Raw genomic sequence first — 22,625 nt, forward strand, 5'->3', positions numbered from 1 at the left:
TTGTGGGACGTGCAGTGCTCCCACTCCCTGCCCTGTGACCTGCCTACTGGTTCCAAAGGCATGTAAATGGCAGTGCAGGGAGTGAGGAGCCCTGAGTCCTGGTGTGGTGGTGGGGGGGGGGGGGCAAGCTGCCATGTCTGGAGGGGTCAGGTCCTGGAAGAGTGCCTCCTGGAGCCCCAAACCCCCGAACCCTAAGGCAGCTGTCCCCAGTGTTTTCAGAGGTGGCCCACCCTTCATGTTAGTTCTGGGGATCTCACCTGTGGCAGGTGTAGTTGTGCAGCTCAGTCACAGCTTCAGGTCAGGGGATGTCCAGGAGGCCTGGCGATGGGTAGGAGGCTGTCCACTTAAGGTCTGGGATTGGCCCTAGCAACCCTGCCCCCACCACCTGCGTGCCCTGCAATTGGCTGATCCATCCTGTGGGCGGGGCCTCTGTGCCCTGGAGCTCTGGGCTGCTGGGGCATGTGATGCCTGGGTCCCTAATTATCCCAGGGGAATTTGTGCCTGCTTCAGTGGCTCCAGGGGAGGTGAGCTGGAAGACCAGGGACAGCCCTGTGGAGGGATCCGGTGCCTCCCTGAGGGCCCACATCAACTAATTACCATGAATTTATACGTTAGTGGATGGTTCATGAAAAGAATTCACCCGGAAAACCCCAACTGGCTTTTCAGCATCACCCTGCCTGTCCTTTAGTCCTAGTGTTTTTGGTGAAAATCTCCTGGAGGGATGAGAACAGGATAATCTAGTCTAGTGGTTCCTGTTTATTCTGAACAAACGTCGCTCAGGTGGAGGATGCAGAGCCCACAGTGGGAGGTGTTATCACTGCGTCAGGATGGGATGCCCCTGGGTTATGGAAGAATCTGGAGAGGTCAGGCAGTCCCCCAAACAGGGTATGCGCTGGGCAAGGCTCAAGTCCTTTCAGGGAAAGGGGCAGAAGGGAGGGGTGTCCCAAGAAGGCGTGGCATTTTGTAATGCTCCTGTCCTGCCTCCCCCAGGTAGAGATTCTTCTTCCCTCTCAAGCCTTTCTCAAAACCAACATAAAAGAGTTATTTCCAGAAAAATTTGGTTTAATAAAAGGAGTAAAGGCAGCATGTAGAAATAGCATTTTCCTCCCCACTCTCTGCGTTATGGAATATTGTGTTCCTCAGTGTCCAACATGCTTTTCTTCAGCTTTAATTTAAAAAGTTTCAGAAAGACATTTATTTCAAGAAATAAAGTATTTATCAGTATTTATGAATTTGCCCTCTGACAACTGGTTTTGATTCCATATGGCTAGACAGTGAGCTAGCGGTTCAGGACCTCCTTCCCCAGACCTACATTCTTGAGACACCCCAGTGATCTTACTCATGTGTTGTCTCCAGCACCTCTCTGCTCCAGGACAGCAGTTTGCAAAGGGATTCCATACAGGGACTCAGAGTCAGGGCTGGGCGAGTATGGCCATTCTACAGCTCTCCAGGTGTGGGGCCCGCAGGCTCTGTAACACCCTCAGCCTCAGTTTCCTCAGTGAACACATGGGGCAATAGATTTTCCTCAGAGGATTCTTGTGAAGACTAAAGGAAATAATACATGTCAGGCATGAGCATAGAGTAGGGCTAATTTAATACTACTTCCTTGTGAGGTCACAGAAAATCCTTCCAAAGGTCCTGCTTCATTCAGAAAATATTCATCTGAGAATTTGAGGACCTAGGCAATCCCTACTGATTTCTTTACTTCCTGTGGGCCAGGTCACCAGATTAGCAAAATGAACCATAATGTATAGTGGTTAAGTAAGCCTATAGGGTCCTAAGTATGACTACTATATCTGTATTTGTTGATGTGATGGAAATAAGCAGCGACAGTAAGCCTCCCTTGGAAAAGCAACTGGGAAAGGAAAGCCTGACCTCCAGCCTCTCCAGGTCACTAGTGCCTGCAACCTGGGTTCACCTGAAGCCACAGGGCAGCTCTCAGCGGACAGAGTGGTCTGAACTCAGGGTGAGCTCCTGGGAAGCCTGTCCTCCTATTGGGGCCTTACTCTCTTCTTCTGTAAATTATTCTAAAAATGCTCAGCTGACACAGGATTTAAATAGCATTTTTTAATCTTTAAAACAGCAAGGGAACAATTAGTTACTGATTTCACATTTATTTGTAAAACAATAAAAATTTCCTCCAGATTCTTAGTCTGTATTTCTAAAGTAAAATGTTAGAAGATCCCCCAGAGAAGCTAAGACGTGTGCACCTGCTGGGAAGGAGCAGAAGAGGGGGAGATGTGGGAACTGACTTTGCCTCAGGGCAAAAGCTGGTTTTACTTCTGTATTTGACTTTTCTGTTTGTAAAGCCTGTTTCTCTGTGTGAGGGACCTCATTTCTACTAAGCTATATGCCCCAGTCATTTCATAAAAAATAAAAACTCTACTATGGTGCTTGCTTTCAAGGATTTACACTATGTTTATGCTTTGGGGAAAATGTCTTAAAAAATTATTACTTCAGTAAAACATTTATTGTGGGTAGTTATCTGGTTCTGTACTCCAAATTATAGAGACTATGAGTCCTTTAAAATTTCACACTTTTAAATTTAATATCATATTCATTATAGTTTCCAAATATTTCACATCCTCTGGGTAGCACCAGAATAATCCATTAACAGAAGAAATACATTGTTTCTAGATATTTAACAGGAAGTAGAAGAGATGGCCACAGTGAGCACTTGTGATGTCACTCTAACAGTCCAAGTCCTCCCAACCTCTATGTGATACAGGCAGGAAATGTTTAATTTAGCATGGTGTAAAGTCATAGCAAGTGGTTTCTGATTAATTGTCCATGACTGTCAGGCTACTTAATCCTTCACAGTGTTATCCCTGGGCTCATTGTTCTCTTATCCCATTCTGAAGGATCACCATCACTCTCATCATTATCTTTGTTTTCTGCCATTCTTTATTGCTGGCCCTAAATGGCATTTCCAGGCTCGTCTCTCATCCCTGCCACAATGCCACAAACAGTGCAGTCCATCAGCGCGCTACTCTGAAGACCTGATGTTGCTGCGAGGAGCTCTCCTGTGCCTCAGTGCCTTGGTCAAGCCATGCCTTCCTCCTGGAATCCTCTTTCTTTCCATTCCACCTCTTTGAATGTCTGGTGGAATCCTGCTCTTCTCCCCAGTCCCCTATGAAAAGTCAGCAAATGGATTTTTTCTTTGTGTTTCCATAGCTTCTGGACAAGTCATCAGGGTACCTGTTACAGTGTTTGTAAGTTTTTGGTAATCCTGGCTAGGCTGAGCTCTTCAAAGTCATGTTCATGTATACTACACCACTGAACCTATTATGTCAATGACTGGGTCAGTAGGTGCTTGATTAATAAGAAAGGTTGCATGTTGCACTAAAAATATGGGCAGCAAAGCCAAATGATGACTTCCAATTCCTTTAGATTTTGACACAAATCAAAAAATTTGCAAATCAAAAAATTTGCAATGTATATCCATACATAAAATTGCTCTCATTTTGGTCACATTAAAAATGAGTAAATGGAGCAGAAATATTCCCAATTCTGTTTATATATTTTTCTGTTTCTTTTTCCAAATAATAATCTGTGATAATCCATCCAAGGCAGCTGAATTTTCCTTCCACACTATATATGAAGAAAGAATTTCATGAATAAATTAATGTTCAAGCAAATGCAGAAAATGTTTTAAATTATTTAGTAGAAAAAAATGCTTACAACATGGTTAGTATCATTATTATATGTATTCAAATGAGCAGAAAATTACAAGTATATCAGCTACTTATTAAGATCATTATTCCACTGGTTTCACTTTATCAGCAACAAGAGCAAATTACTTGCAACTTTTGCTTCGGACATTCTACAGTCCAGGAAACCATCATCATCACCATCATCATCATCATCATCATCATCATCATCACCTTTGTAGTAGTTGTCAACAACTTGTGATATGTTAGGCATTGTTACATGGTTTAAATATATCACTGCATTTCCTTTCACAATGACTTCTGCCTGAGAGAGTCTTTGAATCCTTGTTGCACTTCCCAATGATAAAATTTTGGAGTTGGTGAACTCTAAGTTAGTCCATATGCAAAGAATAAGAAAACTGACATGATGTGAAACTAGGGTAATTGACAGCTCAGGTATTTTAAGATATCTTTGAAGAGCAAAAGGCAGGTAATCCAAACCAATTAGATTCTTTTTTTTTTAATAGAATTTTGGAGAAGATACTTCGTTGTTCACAGAGTTGATAGCAATGCTAAAGAAACAGATGTCAGGACTGAAATAATTAGAATCCAGGGCAAATCTGGCAACTAAGCAGCAGGAACTAGTCAGCAATGTGGTCAGGGCTCAGTTGCTATAATAAAAGAATTCACATTGTTTCTTCCATCCTTGCATCCACTCTGCTTCCAGATTGAAAAACCTGGAAGACAATGTCTGTCAATATTTCATCCCGTGTCTAAGGGAGGGAAAGGCATCTTAATATAGCCCCCTCAAGACTGTATGTAATGGGGAAGAAGAAACCACAAAAGAAAGCATGCTGCTCCTACCAAGACAAGAGGAAATGGATGCTAGTGGCTAAGAAATGGCCCTCACTTAACTCATTTAGCTTCTCAACATACTGATAAGCTTTTTCTTTTCATTAAACATTTTCTTTTGAGATAATTATAGTCATATGCAATTGTAAGAAATAATACAGAGAAAACCCATGTCCTTCTTACTGGCAAGAAAACAAACACATAGATGGTTGGAACAGAATAGAATCAAAATCCCAGAAATAAACTAACACATATATAGATGATATGAATAAACATTTTTCCAAAGAAGATTCATGGATGGCCAACAAGTACATGAAAATATGCTCATCGTTGTTAATCACCAGTAAATGCAAATCACATTGAGATGATACCTCACGCCTGTTAAGATGGCTGTTATCAAAAAGACAAGAAATAAAAAGCATAGTAAGGATGTGGAGAAAAGGACTGTCTTGTATACTGTTGGTGGAAATGTAAACTGGTGCAGTTCATTTGGAAAACAATATAGAGATACCCGCCAAATTAGAAATAGAACTACTGTAACATCCAGAATTCCCACTTCTGGATATTATTCATAGAAAATGAAAATACTACCTGGAAATGATATATGTACTACATATCCATTGCAGTATTATTTAAAAGAGTCAAGATATAGAAACAGCCTAAATGTCAATTAATGAATGAGTGCATAAAGAAAATGTGGAATATATACACACTTACTCAGCCATAAAAAAGAATGGAATTTTTCCATTTGTGACAATATGGATGGACCTTAATGGTCATTATCCCAAGTGCAATAAGTCAGGCAAACAGAGGTGAATACTATATAATCTCTTCCATATGTGGAATCAAAACAAAAAACCAAAAATCAAACAAAGAAAAACAAACTAAGCTAATTGATACAGAAAAAAGTTTCCAGACACGGGGGCTGTGGATGGGAGAAATAGAAAGGAGGTCAAAATGTAAAGAATATTAAAAAAAAAAAAAGCCTGAGATAAAAAGCTGTTTGTTCCTCCTGCTATCTTATGTTCTGTTTCATCTTTAGCTTCAATTCCAACATTAGCCTGAGGCAGAGAATTTAGTGCCTCTAACCCTGCAGGTAAAAAGATGAACAGCATCTAAAACATCTCTAATTATTGTGCACATAACTGGTCTCTCTTAACAAGGTCTCCTTCTCTTCCCTGTTTCCAGATTGGCTGGCATGTGTAGAAGTTTCTCTGTAAAGGAAGTGCTTTTCTTGCTGGATCTTAGTGCAGGCAGCAAGAAGTAACCACTACATTCTACATTCTCACGTTTTTCTGCCAAATTTCCTAATATTCCAGCCTGGTTAGGCATTGTCTATACCCCCAGGGACAATAGGTAACAGGTCAACCACCTTGTAACAGACATTTCCAGCTTCTCAGCTTACTTAGTAAGGGCAGTGGTATCCTTACTGTATCCACCCTATCACAGCTCAGCCAATCCACATTGTACAAACTTTTATTTGTAAGACTCTATTTCCAAGTACCGGTTTCTCTAGTAGACATCACTATTCCAGTTTCAAATGACAGAAACCTAACTCCATATGCTTGAAAGTAGTTTATTGTCTTTGCATGGGAAACAGGGCAGTTTCTCTTCAAGCACAGCTGGATTCAATCAGTAGCTTAGTAGGTGTGGGACAAACCTCTCTGTGAGCGATGTCATCACCCCCAATGTGATGACACCAATTCACTCTGGTTCTGGCTATTGGCCTCACTCTCAGACTTCTTATACTCCTCTTGACATTACAGACTTATCTATTTCTAAGGTGGCATCCTCAGAAAAGAGAAAGGATCTTGTCGAATAGCATAGACAGTCTTGGAATTGTTCCATTTGTTCTAATGAGCCTGCCGCAGGTGCTCATTTTAATACATCTTTGTGGCTTGTAGATGAAGGAAGAGATGTCGGGCTTGGTCCTGGAGATAGGTTTGGTCAGTGACACCTGAAACACTCTCAAGTGCGATTGCTGAGTCATAGGGTAATAGAATGTTTCCTTTTGTAAGAAACTGCTTTGTGTGTAGGACATGGGGACAGGAAGATAAAAGGTATAAACTTCCAGTTATTAGATAGATAAATAAGTTCTTGGGCTGTAATAACCAGTGTGGAGACTATGGTGAACAGTTCTGTATATTTGAAAGTTGCTGAGAGGAAAACCTAAAAGTTCTCATCACAATGCAAATAATTATAACCTCGTGAGGTAATGGATGTTAATTAAAGCTATTGTGGTGATCATTTTGCCATTTATACATATGTCAAATCATTATGTTGTACACTTTAATACAATGTTATATCTCAATTATATCTCAATAAAACATTAAAAATCAGAAACCACTAAACCATATTCTAGAATAGCTGTACCATATTACATTCCCACCAGCAATGGCTGAGTGGTCCAGTTTCTCCACATCCTCACCAAGCATTAAGTGTTATCACTCTTTGTATTTCGCCCTATCTAATAGGTGTGTAAAGATGATCATCCTGGCTTAAACTGGCATTCCTCTAATGGCTGATAGTGGTGAACACTTTCTCATGTGCTCATTGGCCATCTGCATATCTTCCTTGGCGAAGATAAGATGTTTCCATCACTCTTACCTCATGCACATAGTGCACAGATGTATGGAGCTCATTCAGCACCAAACAAAAGGGCTGCTGTCGTTGCCTATGTTCTTTCTGTCCAGGGTCATCCACAGGCACCCGCGCGAAAATGGCTCCTTGATCCTGTCTGCAGACGAGTACTGGGTGTTCAGCAGTGTCATCCGATAGAGGAGTGCAGCAGAGTGTCTACTTTCTCTCTTAACAAAAACTTGTCATGACCCTCATGGCTACTTTGACGAGCTTCTCAGACCCAGTGTGGACTGTGGTTGTTCCTGCTGCAGGGAGGCTGTCTCTGCAGCTCTGCGGTTCTGGGCTCTTCGTGGCATTTAGCGAGAGGAGGCATTGACGTTGCTCGGAAATGCATAAGGGTTGTATTAAAACATAACCCTTCTGCTATACTAGCAAGCCACTTTGCTTTATTTGAAGCAACAGGAAAGCGGGGCGCCTGGGTGGCTCAGTCGGTTAAGCGGCCGACTTCGGCTCAGGTCATGATCTCGCGGTCCGTGAGTTTGAGCCCCGCATCGGGCTCTGGGCTGACAGCTCAGAGCCTGGAGCCTGTTTCAGATTCTGTGTCTCCCTCTCTCTGACCCTCCCCTGTTCATGCTCTGTCTCTCCCTGTCTCAAAAATAAATAAAACGTTAAAAAAATAAATTAAAAAAAAAAAAAAAGAAGCAACAGGAAAGCTCTAAAGGCTTCATGCCAAGGTTTTACAAAATGTTTTGTGAAAAATGCACCACGAGCATGGAGAAGGTAGATTGCTGTTCCAACAAACTCCAGTTTTCTGATTCCACTGTCAGGGGCTTCGTTTACAGTTTATTTATTTACTTATAGCTGCTTGTATAAAACCATCACCCTCACAGCTTCACTGGGTGATGTCAGCACACATTAGTCACTTTCTCTAATAACACGAGTCTCTTTCACGACTTAGCTGTGGTCACAACTTGAGGTGGTGAGAGGCTAGTAAGATCGTTGTTTCCTTCCAGTTCTAAGCTCCACAGCCAGAGTTCAGATCACCTCTGTCTGTGAGGCCAGAGCCTTTTTTCAGGGCTGGTTATGTCACCAGGACGAGAACGCCCCAAATCCCTGTTGTGGCTAAGTACAGCTGTGCCGCCTGACACACCAAAAGCATGCCTGAAAACAACAGTCGCTCACTGGTTCTCGCAGGTCCGTGCCTCGGCCGAAGGTTTTCTGATCCAGGCTGGGTCAGTGGGCTCTGCTCCGTGCATCTCACATCCTCCTGGTCTCCATGTGGCAATGGCAGAAATAGGAGAGAGTGAGTGGAACACCCGGCTTCTTAGGGCCTGGGCTCAGAACTGGCACACTGTCCCTTCCATGTAATTCCATTGGGCAAAGCAATCACACAGACAGACCCAACCGCATCTGAGCAGAAAGGTCCACCCTGTTGAGGGAATGAATATTTCTGAATAAGAATCCACCTGGCAGCTGGGATCTGGGAGCACGTGTCCCCATAGCAGGGTGGAGGAGTATGGCATTTTTATGCTCCAGTCTCAGAAGACTGTTCTGTTTCTGGGACAGTTATCAGATTCCACCGGGTTCAAGAAGAGGGGACATAAGAGGAACTGGGCGACTCAGTCGGTTAAGTGTCTGATGTCGACTCAGGTCATGATCTCACAGTCTGTGAGTTCGAACCCTGTGTCGGGCTCTGTGCTACCAGCTCAGAGCCTGGGCCCTGCTTCGGATTCTGTGTCTGCCTCTCTCTGCCACTCCCCCACTCATTCTCTGTCTCTCTCTGTCTCTCTCTTTCTGCATCTGAAAAATAAACATTAAAAAAAAATTTTTAAAGAAGAGAAACATAGACATCATCATTCAATGCAAGGTGTGACAAGGTCATTTGGTAAAAAGACCACATACAGTTGGAGATATTGATATGGATATCCCTGGAAAATGCTATCTGCAAAACAAAACAAAACAAAACAAAACAAAACAAAACAACAAAACAAACCCACAATAGTGTTTCAAAGAGACAAGCCCTGTCTTGGCACTCCGTGCTTTGTGTGCTGCAGCACACTCTCAGAACCATGAGTGGCGGTGGGTACCATTTCGTACGCAGAAGAAATTATTTCCTCCAAAGGGAATGAGCTCCAGGTTTCCAGAGTGTAAATTTCTACCTGGACACTGAGGTCTGTCGTGGCTTTAAGGGACTACATTTCTTTCTGGGAGCCCTGACTTGCCAGCGAACACGTGTGGTGGGCAGTGCTGATAACATGGGGCCTCCTACAGATCACTGCAAGATCACCCAAAGCCCATGGCTGCTTTCCCAGGCAAGTGAGGGGGCGAAGTGAGAAGAGTGTGCAGATTCTGGTATAGGCCGCCAGCTTCCCAGGGTGTGACCTTGGGCTCCACTAGCTTCTCTTGGTTCCAGTTTTCTTATTTTGTGAACCAGGAAGGTGAAGCTTATTCTGAGGGGTAAGCTGGGCTCATGCACACAAAACACTGGAATTGGCTCTGGGAAAGCTCTCCACACATACGGACTCATATAAAGGTGGTGGTGGCTGATAGGCATTGGGGTGGAGACACAGCAGAGAACCACTGGGCATTTGCCGTAGACTAAAGGCTTATGCCTCCACCAATTCATGTATGGACACCCTAATGCCCAAGGTGAGGGCATTAGGAGGCGGGGTGTTTGAGAGGTGATTGGAGCCCACAGGACTGGGATTAGTGCCCTTACAAAGATGGTCCCAGGGAGCTCCTTAACCTTTTTCTGCCCTGTGAGGACACAGTCAAAAGATGGCCACCTATGAAGAGGAAATAGCCCTTTGTGAGATTGTGGATTTGCTGGTGCCTTGATCTTGGCCTTCCAGCCTCCAGAACTGTGAGAAATAAACTTTCTGTTGTGTACAAGCCCCGAGTCTATGTTGCTCTGTCATAACAGCCGGGACAGACTAAGACAATGTTTATGCATGGCAAAGAGCTGAGTCCTGATTTCCACATGTTGATGCAAGTCTTTGTAGGGCTGAGTGGACAGACAACATTTCTCTTCTGGGTTTCCTTTTCAAAGCCCAAAGAGAAGGACTGTTTTGCCTGAGAAGTAAAGATAATTGCTCTTCTTCACTGGATAGGGTAGAAGTAGAACGTATTTGAAGTTATTCTGGATACCAAGAATTTATTTGGAGTAGCAGAGAAATTACAGGAAAACCAAAATACTTTCTACAGTGTCTCAAACTTTTTCCTATGTCATTTATTGCTTAAGTAAAGAAAAATGAAACTTGGTGATTTCTTTTTTTATGTATATCAGATAACATTTTATATACCACTTCCTTTCACTCAAAATATAGCATGTTCATCCTTTTATATCAGTACATGTAGATCTATGTGGGGTGTTTCTATCTTCCTTCTTTTTTAAAAAATATAATTTATTGTCAAATTGGCTTACATGCAAGACCCAGTTCTCATCCGAACAAGTGCCCTTCTCAATGCCCATCACCCATTTTCCCCTCTCCCTCAACCCCATCCACCCTCAGTTTGTTCTGTATAAGAGTCTCTTGTGGTTTTCCTCCCTCCCTCTCTGTTTTTTTCCCCTTCCTTTCCCCCATGGAGTTCTGTTAAGTTTGCCAAGATCCACATATGAGTGAATACATATGATATCTGTTCTTCTCTGACTATTTCACTCAGCATGATACCCTCCAGTTCCATCCACGTTGCTGCAAATGACATGATTTCATTCTTTCTCATTGCCAGGTAGTATGCCATTGTATATATAAACCACATCTTCTTTATCCATTTGTCAGTTGATGGACATTTAGGCTCTTTCCATAATTTGGCTAGTGTTGAAAGCACTGCTATAAACATTGGGGTACATGTGTCCCTATGCATCAACACTCTTATATCCCTTGGATAAATACTAGTAGTGCTATTGCTGGGTCATAGGGTAGTTCTATTTTTAATTTTTTTGAGGAATCTCCACACTGTTTTTCAGAGTGGCTGCACCAGTTTGCATTCCCACCAACAGTGCAAGAGGGTTCCCGTTTCTTCACATCCTCCCCAGCATCTATAGTTTCCGGATTTGTTCATTTTAGCCACTCTGACTGGTGTGAGGGTGGTATCTCAGTGTAGCTTTGATTTGTATTTCCCTGATGATAAGTGACATTGAGCATTGTTTCATGTGTCTTCTGGATGTCTTCTGTGTAAAAGTGTTCATGTCTGCTGTGCATTTCTTCACTGGATTATTTGTTTTTCAGGTGTTGAGTTTGGTGAGTTCTTTATAGATTTTGGATACTAACCCTTTATCTGATATTCCATTTGCAAAATCTTTTCCCATTCTGCCGGTTGCCTTTTAGTTTTGTTGATTGTTTCCTTTGCAGTGCAGAAGCTTTTTATTTTGATGAGGTTCCAATAGTTCATTTTTTGCTTTTAATTCCCTTGCCTTTGGAGACATATTGAGCAAGAAATTGTTGCAGCTGAGGTCAAAGAGATTGTTGCCTATTTTCTCCTCTAGGGTTTTGATGGTTTCCTTTCTCTCATTTAGTTCTTTCATCCATTTTGAGTTTATTTTTGTGTATGGTGTAAGAAAGTAATGAAGATGAATTCTTAAACTCTCTCAAGAAAATACTAGCTGGGGTCATTCTTCCAGATATCTCAAACACATGATATAATTGATTTTTTTAATTTTACTCCTCTAGTGATTTCTCTGGCAATCAGATTGCCAGTAATAACTCCACATCTGCAGGCAGCAATGAGAGCCACATGAAGACTCTGTCATCGCCATGGACCTGTCAAAAAGGTTCAGTCACATTCTCAGATACTAAAGATGGAGCCTACAGTGAAGGAGAGGACTGGGGGCTGTCAGCTGTGTGATCAAGTCGCCAGAGGATGGAATGGTGGCAGCATAGGATGACATGGTCCCCAGAGCCAGTTTCTCTGCAGCTTTGTAACGTCATAAGTATCTGCTACCCCTGCGGAGTATGAGGTTTTTGAGGTCATGTAGTTCTGACCTGAAATATGTGCCATGGGCAGGAGTGCTTCCTGGACTATGAGGAAAGGTGGTAAAAATGGAAAGCTGGTAAAAGTTGTGCAAGCGAACATGGTCAGGGCCAAATAGCCTTGGTTACTGAAGATTTGAGACCAGATTTGATTTGCGTATTCTATGCCTTATAGACAAATCTTGAGACCTAAAATCCTCTAGGGCAGCGCTTCTTAAAATGATGTCCATTGATATCTTGGGTTCATGGATAGACTTCAGGCAACCTTTATTAATCAGGGTTCTCCAGAGAAAGAGAACCACAAGATGTATATATACAGAATGAGATTTATGATAAGGAATTTGTCCACATGCTCAGGAAGGCTGAGAATTCCCAAGATCTACAGCCAACAAGCCGGAAACACAAAGGATCCCAAGGTGTAGTTCAGTCCAACTGGGAAGACCTGACTACCAGGTGTCAGACCCAGAGAGGCAATGGTCCAAGTTCCATTCCAAATGCTGGCAGGCTCCAGGCCCAAGATGAGCCAGTGTTTCACTTCCAGTCCAAGGTCAGTAAAGACCAATGTCCCAGCTAGAAGTCAGGCAGCAGGAGGAGTTCCCCATTACTCAGGAGAGGGTCAGTTGGGTTTTTTAACCTATGTAGGCCTTTAACTGATTGGAAGAGGGTTGCCCAAATTAGGGAGGACAGTCTGCCTTACTTAGTATACCAATTCCAATGTTATTCTCATTCCAAGTCACCCTCACAAACACACTGAGAATGTTTGAACAGATGTTCAAATATTTTCTGACCTAGTCAAGTTGACACATAAATTTAACTCTCACAATTCAAGTCCTTGTCTACTTGGCATACTCACACATCTTCTCAAACCATACTTCATCTACAGATGAAGACAATGACAAGGTCATAATTTTGTCTAAAATGATACAACTAAGCAATTACAGCCAAAAATGCACTAATGCCTTTCCCCACAGAGGAAATAAGGTTCTTGAGGGATATTTACTCTTGTCCTTGATACCCCAAAACTAAAATACTGTGACATAAAATCAACAATACCTAAATGCTATGACACAAAGTCAGTACATCTTATGTCACATGATAAAGGAGTAACAGAGGGAAAAAGACAAAGATATTTTATGTACACACATACACATATGTATTCATGACAAAATAGGAAGGAACAGTTCATGATAATGACAATCCTCATTCTGGAAGTGGACACATGGTACTGCATAGCTAATATTATAACTACTTTCTTCTACAGTCTCTGTCCCTTTCCCTGATACTGGAGATGTACCATTTTGCATTCCCTTGGCCCTCAGCGAGTACCTCAGGTAGTCATGATACTTTACCTGATGTGGTGACCCAAACCTTCATCCTTGAAGGGTCTTAGGCAATAACTAGCCTGCTGGATTGGGTTGCTGTGATTTTCTACTGACATTAATCACAGGGCACCTTAAGGTATCTCTTGTATTCCAGACATACTCTCCCTTACCTCCAAGGTGGAGTACCATTCCAATTTCTCCCAGGTAGTGAAGATTATTCACCTCATCCAGTACCATAGCTCCCTCTTTGCCTGTTGACTAAAGGGCATGAGGAACCTAAGTGTTTAGGGAGCAGTCTCAACTTCCAGTTCAATGGAATCATTGTGTTCTGGTGGAAGCATTTCTCCCTCTGGAACTAGGCATCTAGGGCAGAAGAGAATAAGGTAACAAAAACAGGAAGCACAAATTTTACTAGTGGATCACTAGGGGTAATAGTGAGAGCTGCCTCTCCCATATCTACCCCTTGATTCTTGGACCTTGGAAGTCTGGCTATTAGAGAAATAGCACCCTATTGGATGCTAATTCAGACCGCATGCGGCCTGCTAGAGAGCCTTGTCTCAGTCCTGCAAGATATTGCCATGCTGCTTGTGCTATAACTGAGTTTTCAAAAGGTCATCCCACCATTCTATCAAGCCGGCTGTTTTGGATGTTAGAAAACATGTTAAGACCACCGAATTCCATGAGCATTGGACCATTGTTTCAGTTAATTGGCTGTTAAGTGAGGTCCTTGAATATGCTAATGCTGTGTAGGATACCATAATTGTATTGAGTAGATAGTAATTTTGGCAAAAGGATTGCATGTGGGGAGGACAAATCTGTATCCAGACTGTCTATTCCACAAAGAACAAAAGGCTGCCCCTTTCTTGATGGAAGTGGTCCAATGTAAACACCTACCACCAGGTAGCTACTTGATCACCCTGGATAATACTGTCATATCTGAGACTCAGTGTTGATCTTTGCTGCCAGCAGATTGGGCACTCAGCAGTGGCCATTGCCAGGTTGCCCCTGTAAAAGAAGTCCATTTTGCTGAGTTCATGCATAATCTCCATCCCTGCTACCATGGCCATTTTGTCCATGAGTCCTTTGGGCAATGGTGGGGTGACTATGAAATGAGGCTGACTGCCGCCTGGGTGGCTCAGTCGGTTAAGCATCTGACTTCAGCTCAGGTCACGATCTCGCGGTCCGTGAGTTTGAGCCCCGCGTCGGGCTCTGGGCTGATGGCTCAGAGCCTGGAGCCTGCTTCCGACTCTGTGTCTCCCTCTCTCTCTGCCCCTCCCCTATTCATACTCTGTCTCTCTCTGTCTCAAAAATAAATAAACGTTAAAAAAAAAAAAAAAATTAAAAAAAAAAAAAAAAAAAGAAATGAGGCTGACTGCTATTCACAGAACGGGTCACTTGATTATTCACTCAAATAATCACTCGATTATTAAAATCTTCCTCTGCTGAGTTCACTCTTTAGTGAGTATTCACACAGGACACAAATATCTTCACACTTTCTACCCACTAAGAAATGTTTGTTCACACACCTTACCCCCAAATTTCCTTGGAACCACCTATCAAATAATGGTCTAAGTCTTTAGTCATCTTGGCAAACCATGGTACACAGCTCATAAATCATAATATAATAACATGTTTGGCTGTATCTCCTTCCAAGCAAAGTGAACCACCAGGTCTATAACTGGAAGTTCTGCCATTGGGTAGAATCTCTCCTCCCCACTGTCTTTTACAGATGTCCCAGATAAGACTATAGTGCCACAGCTGTTCACTTTCAAGTGAACCCTACCCATTGTGTAGAACCACCTGTAAACCTGGCCTGAATGTTATCTGTCAATAGAGAACTCCCAGTGAGGCCATAGGTGCAGGCTGGGTGAAAGTAAGCAGGGGTGGGGGCCATGGACATTTGGGTGCTCCCTAAGGTAAATTACTCATGCTTTCAGGGCACTCTTGGGCCTAACTGTGCATATATCACCTCCATATTATGAAGGGTGTTGATGTGCATGTCCAACTTTATGGCTTCGTTCATCAGATAACATCCATGAATGATGGGCAACCTAGGTCACACTGTAAACTGATGACCCGTGGTTAAATATTCAGTCTCTACTAAGGCTCAGGAGCAGGCCAAGACCTCTTTCTGAAAAGGAGAATATGGCTTGCTTCCAAAATCCTCAGTGTCTGTGCTGTGATTCACCTACAGGGGACTGCCAAAGTCTCCAAACAGCACCCCCATCTGCCACTGACTTCAAGCACCATTGAATGTGACCCAAGTGGCACAACAGCCACATAGCTATTGTACATGATGCAGAGCTTTCTCTTGTTTCTGTACCTCACTCAAAACCAGCAGTGTGTTTGGTTACTCAGTAAATAGAGCACGACATCCACAGGAGGAATAGGTTGTTTCCAAAATCCAAAGATGTCAAAACCCAAAGGAAGACTTATACCTCTCTTTTGGCTTGAGGGGGACAGGGGGCACAGATGCAATAACATATCCTTCTCCTTGGAAGAGATCTCTCCACCAGCCCCACACCATTGGGCACCTAGAAATTTCACAGAAATAGAAGACCCTTGAATTTTTATCTGATTTATTTCTCATCCTCTAAAACAAAAAATGTCCAATCAGCATAATGCCATCAGTGCCATAGACCACTGTGATATCTTCTGGAAGGGAGGGGCAATCATGATCCCTGGGAACTAAGTTATGACATAGGACTGGAGTGTTGATATATCCCTGACATAGAACAGGGAAGGTATATTGATGGCCTTGACAGCTGAAAGTATGCTGCTTCTGGTTGGACTTATGGCAGAGATGGAGAAAAGGGCATTTGACCAAATCAAAGCCACAAACTATTTGTTCAAGCCATGCAAGCACATCTGGTCCAACACCGATTGAACTGACTACCTGCTTAAGCTTATGATGATCCACTGTCTTTCTCCAGGATCAAACTGTCTTCTGCACAGGCCAAATAGGAGAGATGAATGGGTATGCAGTGACAATCACCACTCTTGTGACTTTCAAGGCCTTGATGGTGGAACTAACCTCTGCAACATTGCCAAGAATGTGCTATTGTTTCTGGTTTGCCACTTTCCTCAGTAGAGCCAGTTCTAGTGGCTTGTCCCTCACTTTGCAGGTCAGGGAGCCAATATGTGGATTCTGCCAAATACAGGGCTCAGTAATATCTATTCTAATTATGTATTCAAGAACTGGGAATATAACCACAGGATGGGTTTGGGGACCCACTAGGACCACTAGGAGATGGATATGTGCTAAAACTTCAATGATCACCTGATTTCCATAAGCCTGTATTTTGACTGGTGGACCATAGCGACATTTTGGGTCTCTTGGAATTAGTGCTGATTCAGAGTGAGTCTCTAGTAGTCCCTGAAATGTCTGATTATTTCCAATGTATTTACCCTGGTCTAAGCCAGAGGTACCTTGAGGAAAGGCTGGAGAAATATTAACAGGAAAAATGTTTGCTAGTGTACCAGGGTCCTTCCTCAAGGGGCCCTGGACTCTTTTTCATTCAATGGTCCGGGGTCTGTAAACTGGCTCAAGTCTGGGAATTGATTAAAGGATGTAATTCTCTTTTATTATTCAGGTTAGACTTTTGTTCTGGAACTTTTCTGCTTAGTAAGAATTTAGCAGCTTCCTCTTTGATTCACCTTTAGGAACACTGTGATCAATTAAGGAACACCACAGGTGTGCATGAGGCAGACAATTCTGATTGCTGCTCTGACTCTGCTGTCCATCACAGTGATGGCACCAACCCTGCCTTGGGCTGTTGAGTGCTGCCACTGGGCCCATCACAAATTAATTTCTCACAAAAGTGATACAAATTATGTCTTCTGCATCCTTCCAATGTGGGTGAGAATGTCTTAAGTGACAAATACAATCTAACATTCCAATCTTTCTACACCCGTGAATCCCTTCTTCTACATTAAACCAGGGCAGATCTGGCATTTCCAACTCACTCACTATGGGCCACCTTTTGGTCCACGTTTCACAACTAACCAAACAAACTGCTAGACCATTTATGACTCCCCAACTGCAACATTAAAGGTAGAACCTCTTCTTGTGGAGCCCATATGAATAAATTCATCCTAACCCAAGTTTATGTTCTTTTCCCCACTGCCTCACTCCCTTACTATCCATTCTTATGCATGTTACCCAGAGTTTTTTGTATAAGTTAGAAAATTCGAGTACTTCCTTTGGAGTATAGTGCAATCCCTCATGGGTCACACTTCATCCTTCACCTTTAGGGGCCTACTAAGAACTCAGCTTAGCTGGAGCAAAAAGGGGATGTTAGGGGTAGGTCCTGTCTTTGCTCAGCTGCCATAACAAAATACCATTGACTGTGTGGCTTAAAGAACAGAAATTTATTTCTCCCAGTTCTGGAGGCTGGAAGTTCAAGATCAAGGTGATGGTTGATTAGGTTTCTGGTGAGAGATCCCTTCCTGTCTTGCACATGGCCACCTTTCTGTTCTGTATTAAAAATGGCCTTTCCTTGGGTATGTGCATGGGGAGAGACAGAAAAAGAGATCAGAAATATATATTTCTCTATATCTTCTTATAATGCCATCAATCTTATTAGATTAAGGCTCCACCCTTATGACCTCATTTAACATTAATTACCTCTTAAAGCTCTTAAACAGTTTAAGGACTAGTGCCAGGACCAAGAGTCTCCTGTTATTTAGGTTTTTGGACTTTGGGTTGTGCTCTACTGTTTACTAGTTATCAGGATCACCCAAGATTGTCTCCAAAGTGAGCTGTGGAAACTGAGCTGACATTTAAACCATGAGGTTCCTTTGACAAGAAAGGAATTTAGTGACCAAGGCCTCTAAATACACAGGGCATTATGCATGGTGGCCAGAGTTGCACAGTCATGGCCAAGGACTCTGAAACTACACTGGGGATTATTGAAGCATTGAAAATAAGGGTAAAATGGACTGATCTTTAGATAGAATTATTAGCAATCACCTTTTCTAATATAACTATGCTCTATGGCATTCTTTCCACTTATCTCACGCTAATGGAAATTTGTCCTAAAATAAATAAGTGGTTATTTTCTGGATTCTGAATCAAAGGTTAAAAAGTTTTCTCTTTTGAACATATACTTCTCAAAAGTGGCTGGTAAGCACATGAAAAGGCACCCAACATCACTAGTCTTTAAAGAAATACAAACTAAAACCATACTGAGAACACTTGTTCTGTCTACTAACATAGCTAACATTAACATGACAGATAAGACCAAATGGTGAGGATAAATAAAACAGGAACTTTTTTACATTACTACTGAGAGTTAACAATGGTGCATCCACTTTGGAAATCCAGCTGTTTCTTAGAAAATTAAATCATATGTCTTCCATATGACCCAGCTATTAACTCCTGGGTGTTTCCTCAAGAGAAATGAAGCACGTGGCCACAGAACAGCTTGTACTAGAATGTTAATAGCAGCTGTATTTGTAATAGCCAAAAGGTGGAAGGACTCCCAGTGGCCATCAACAGGAGAATGCCCAGATGAGTTTGAGCATCCATACACTGGAATACTACCCAGCAATGGGAAGAGGGAAGGGCTGATAGGGGCAACACCGTGGAAGATCTCACAGAGAGTGTGTTGAGTGAAAGAGGAAGATACACACAAGAGTGCACACTGTGTGATTTTACTGATATGAACTCAAAGACATGCAAAAGTATTTGTGGCAAGAGAAATCAGAACAGTGGTTGCCCCAACAGGTGTGGTGGGCGGGCACTGACTGAAAAAGCAGCACAATGGATGTTGCTGGTTGGGTTGAATGTTCTATCTTCTGAACTTGTTCACATAAGCAAATAGATTTATCAAGATTCATCTATGTGTAAGATGTGGGCTCTTTGCCTCAGTTAAAAATATGCCACAAGTGAAACAAAATGAACCAGATTCTCAATTTTTTCTCTCTGTAACATAGAATTAATACATCCTCCTCCCTCTCACACCCAATAAAAGAAGTATCTGTCTGGTCAGTGTAGCCAGAGCGTCAGCTGGGAAAATGTACCTGATGGACATAGGGGAAAAGGCAAGGGGCATTTGGAGTGAGGGTGGAATGCAGGAGGAGGGGCTTTCTCCAGGAAACCTGTCCAAACTTGGGAGAAAGGATCAGATCAAAGAGGACAGGTGGTGATGTATGAAAGGCTGTTGAGGTGTGTCAGAAAGAAGTCGCGTTATGCCGCTGAAAGTGAGGAAGGACATTAGTTTTCTGCAGGGGAAATAGTGTTAGCCATATTTTTCAGACTTATATTTTGCCAAGAAATTTCCCGTTTGAGGCAAGAATTCGTTTTTCCCTGCTGAATGTTTTGTTCACGTTTTGTTCCGAATTTAGTTCTTCCCGGCTTTAGCACAACTAAAGCAGACTGATTCAGCAGGTAAAGTATTAAAAACACAGTGTTGGAATCCTGCAAAAGTCTCAACACGAGGTGTTTCTGGAGTGCAATGAGGAATTCACACTTGTGAACTACACCAGGGAACCACAGAGCTGGCTGGGGCCACAGGCAACTTTGATCTTTCAATAAACTACAAACAAAACAATGATCTGCCATTCCACCATTATACCTCCATTCCTTAGGTGTGGACAGGAGATAGTGTTCATTCATTCAACAAATACTTATTTAGGACCTGCATGAACATGATGATTGATTCACAGGCAAAGGCAGACAATAATCAAATAAATATGTAGTCATTCAGGCCACTGGTTTTGGAATTAAATAATTCTGGATTCAAATCTTGATTCTGCTTCTTACTAGTCATGTATAACTTTGGCAAGACCCCTCACCTTAAAGAGCCTCCATTTTCTCATCAGTGAAAGGGGATTAAAAATGCCTACCTCTGATTGATATTGTAAGGATGATAGAGGATACATTATATGGTGGTCAGCATACAATCCCTAGCATGTAGTTACTACTATTATTCTTAACGATGTTCTGGAATTTATTAGGGCCCTTAAACCATAAAAATACACTTGTTGGGGTCATGTTTTTAGATATGTCACTTAAGATTATAGAATTATCAGACAACACAGAAAAAGAATAGAACATGTGACGGGGATTTGAGGTCTGGGGACCGCAGAGCACCTGAGGTCATAGGACCAGCAGAGATGGACAGAGGATTAGCAATACGAGTCCACTAACACTCACCTGGGGCCATTCCAGCATGCTGCCTCAGGTGTGTTCTGTGCTCGAGGTTGGATGGAGAGTGAAGGACTAAGGTGCCCTTGGAGTCTCTCAACCAAACTGGCTTCCATCATCATAGCTTTCTGCCCTGCATTTCCCTATTTTTTGAGGCCCCAAATGTGCACAACACACTGAAATAGGTTACCTGTGGGCAGATTTTTGGGCAAAATGCAATGCTGAGTCCAGGCTTCACCTTGGTGAACTTTGCTCATCAGTGATCCACCTGGGAAGCTGGTGTTTTCGCCCTCTTCTCTTGCATGTTGTCAGAAAATGAAAAAAAAGTGAAAGTGACATCACAGACTTATAGTACAGTTAGTCTATAATTGGTCAGGGCAAATTGGGCTTGCCAGAAGACATGAGTGAAGAATTACCTTAAATTTCAGTCTCTATGTCCTGGACATATCCATAATCTAATGGAAATGCAGTGGTCTGTCATAAAAGTAAAGAGTATGTGAATGTTTCATTACCAAGTGGAACAATCAACCAAACCTGTCACCTGGCTCACGAGCAACAATGTCACACATTCCTTATGTCATGTCCCTGGGGAGGAGGCAGTAATGCAAGGTTGCCCTGACTTGTCTCTTTCCATTATACCTTCATGAACAAACTGGTAGTGGCTGTTGTGAAGGATTCTCAGAGGGACCTTGGCCCTTGTGCTTCCAGAGTTTCTTTGTTACTTTCTCTTCTCTTCTCTTCTCTTCTCTTCTCTTCTCTTCTCTTCTCTTCTCTTCTTTTCTTTTCTTTTCTTTTCTTTTCTTCTTCATTTTCTTCTTTTCTTTTCTTCCTTTCTTTATTTCCTTCTTTCTTTTTTTGTTAAAAGACTAATAAAACAAGAAATCATTATGAATACTTTATAAAGCAAAATGGAAAAAACATGCATCCAATATCCCAGTCTTCTTGTGGCCTCTTGAAGCCAGTGGACAACTGAATATAGTCACAAACACTCTGCTTTGGATAATGGCCTTTGTTCACCATAATTCCCCCTTTCCCATCTTATGGATAAATGAACTAAAGCTTGGAGAGGATTGGCAACTTCCTCAGCTGGTGAGCAGGGAGCCAGGGTTTGATCTCAGGAGCTGTAACTCCAGACAAAGCAACACACAAGGGCTGTACCAGACCCAGGATTGAAGGCTGGTACTTTCTTCTCCCTGTAGGAACCACAACTCTCTTCCCCTAGCAGAAGCCCCCCCCCCCCCCCCCCACTCCTGAGTTATTTCTTCTAGAACAGGTCTTGTGGTGTGGTTGTCAGGGCTGAGGGGAGACTGTATCAGCTGCTGAAAAGGGCCTTGCAGCCACCTGTAGACCTGCATCATGAGTGATGCAGGACAGTGATACTGTCTGAAATGTCAGTGTTCTTTTCTTGTTTGTGTTCCATTTCTAGGGAAATGTCCCCTCTACAGCCAGGGACATCCTTGTCTCATGGACAATGAGGATTTCAACAGCAGGAATGCAAAGAGAAAAAAGAGTCACTGTTCAGCATTTGACATCTCAATAAGAATTCCTGAGTCCACAAAGATCCTGAAAGCCAAGCTTTGAAGACAAAAAAAAAAAAAAAAAAATCAAAGATTTCCTAATCGTAGGGAGAGAGAATGCCTCCAAAAGGTTGCTGTCATCAAGGTATGAAGTGTCCATTGCCTAGTGGAATGGGACAAGGGACAAGAATCTCCCCAACAGTGGGAGAGGGACAGGGGTAGCCTGCTTGCACTCATGCTGGGTGAGGCTGGTCTAGAGAGGATGGGCTCTGGAAGATTGCCAAGCACAGCCTTTGTCAAGAAGGCGAGTAGATCATACATCTTGGGACGACCAAAGGCTGCAAAGACAGATTGTTTATAAAACCCAAGGACCCTTGCACAGCCATGGGGAGAAGCCATGATGAAAGAGACTAGATTTTGCATGGGTGACTTTAAGTCACATTAATTTTAAGAAAAATAAAGGAATATGGTAGTTCTCAATAGTGTGGAGAGTAATTATGTCCAAAGTCTGGGTTACATACATGGTTGAGTATGACAAAGGCTAATTAGTTCACAGAAAATGGAAGGAAGTGGCAGAGGGTTGA

The sequence above is a fragment of the Panthera pardus genome, unplaced genomic scaffold (genome assembly GCF_024362965.1).
Source record: "Panthera pardus isolate Hobbes unplaced genomic scaffold, ASM2436296v1 HiC_scaffold_20, whole genome shotgun sequence".
Lineage (NCBI taxonomy): Eukaryota > Metazoa > Chordata > Mammalia > Carnivora > Felidae > Panthera > Panthera pardus.